The sequence below is a fragment of the Nycticebus coucang genome, unplaced genomic scaffold (genome assembly GCF_027406575.1).
Source record: "Nycticebus coucang isolate mNycCou1 unplaced genomic scaffold, mNycCou1.pri scaffold_43, whole genome shotgun sequence".
In the NCBI taxonomy this organism is placed as follows: domain Eukaryota; kingdom Metazoa; phylum Chordata; class Mammalia; order Primates; family Lorisidae; genus Nycticebus; species Nycticebus coucang.
This window is the reverse complement of record NW_026515577.1, coordinates 2,263,983-2,265,737: the sequence shown is the minus strand read 5'-3', so window position 1 is coordinate 2,265,737 and position 1,755 is coordinate 2,263,983. Positions and strand designations below refer to the sequence as shown.

At 44.3% G+C, this 1,755-nt stretch overlaps 1 pseudogene; it reads right to left on the bottom strand.

Annotated features, from left to right (window-relative positions):
- Nucleotides 1-1,446: 1,446 nt before the first annotated feature.
- On the bottom strand, nucleotides 1,447-1,554 carry LOC128579288 (uncharacterized; annotated as a pseudogene).
- Between the last annotated feature and the right edge of the window lie 201 nt (nucleotides 1,555-1,755).

Below are 1,755 nucleotides of genomic sequence, written 5' to 3'. Positions count from 1 at the left end.
CAATTCTCCTGACTCTCAGCCCTGGGCTAATCGGAGAGCTCAGACCTCATGCAGCAGCCCCATTGGGTGGGGACAGCCAGTCACAAGCGGTGCTTTGCTTTCTCCACTCCAAGTGAACAGCTACAATTGAAAATCAGAGAGAGTGGCCTTTCCACTCTTCATCTGCAGTATCGTACGCCTTGGTAGGGTGAGCTGTATTTGGCTTTCATGAAGCTGTATTTTCTGAGGATAATCCACCACAGAGGCAGCTTCAGAACTGATTTAAACAGAGCTGCAGAGCCTGCGCCTTGGGAGACAAACTGCATTGTTAAGGAGGTGGGCTCTGGAGAAGCCCAGACTTGGCGCTAAACTCAGTCCTGCTTGTTAGCTATTTAAATGACTTTGCATGGATTACCACAGTTCATTTCTCTGTCAAAAAATGAAATATATGGAAATTCATGGTTGTCTGAGAATTAAATATGATAATTCATATAAAACCTTTCTTTTTTTTTTTTTTTTTTTTTTTGTAGAGACAGAGTCTCACTGTACCGCCCTCGGGTAGAGTGCCGTGGCGTGACGCAGCTCACAGCAACCTCCAACTCTTGGACTTACGCGATTCTCTTACGTCAGCCTCCCGAGCAGCTGGGACTACAGGCGCCCGCCACAATGCCCGGCTATTTTTTTTTTGCAATTTGGCCGGGGCTGGGTTCGAACCCGCCACCCTCGGCATATGGGGCTGGCGCCCCACTCACTGAGCCACAGGCGCTGCCCCATATAAAACCTTTCAGGCAAAGCCTGGCCAACACTCAGCTGGTAAGTGCTATTAATTATACAGTCTGAAGAGTTCGTAATAGCAATTTTGGGAGAAAGGGACAATAGCAGGCATTATTATAAAATTAAACACTGTCACAGTTCTCTAAACACCCTGGAATCAGTATCAGGTGAAATATTTTAACTATAACAAGGACTCCTATTTTATCAATAGCCAGACTCTGGTTAAGGGGAATTTGACACTGTTTTCAGCCCAAGATAAATAGGACGCAGACCCAGGGGTTTTAGACCCCGCTGTAGGATCCACCCTCCTCCACAGTTATCCTCTTTGGTGAAGTTGAAGATAATTCACAGGGTGTAAAAATCTTCCTTTAAATACAAAAATTTAAGATTGGAGGACATTTTAGAGATAAGTCGTTTCAGCTACTGTAGACAACTTGTCATCTGTAGACGTGTGGAATAAACTCAGGAAAGAGGGAAAGTGTGGTGAATGAACTTCGGTTATATAAAAGCTGTGGTGTCACAGGACAGTGACGAAGGTGGGGTGGGGGGAGACAGAGGGAGAATCAAGACAGTCTCAGGGGTTTCAGTGGGTTCAGTGGTGGCATTTCACTGGGGCAGATTTCAGAACAAATTGAGACTCCTTTACATTGAATAACTTTTCTTTTTAAAACTTTTTCCCCTTTTTTAATGAAACACTGGAGGAAAGTTGGGTGGCATTTGCAGGTACAGGGCCGACCTGGCCTGCCAGCCTCTCCAAGATGCTCTTGCAGGTGGTTGGAGATTCCATGTGAAATAATTATGTTTTAATAGACATATAATAATTCCACATATTTATGGGCAGAGTGTGATGTTACAATAGATGCATACATGGTGTAGTAATCAAATCAGGGTTTTGAGCATGCCCATCACCTCATACATTTACATTTATTTGTGGTAAGAACATTTGAAAGCCCCTCTTGTAGCCATTTGGGAATGTGCAGTACAATGGTGTTAAACGCGGTT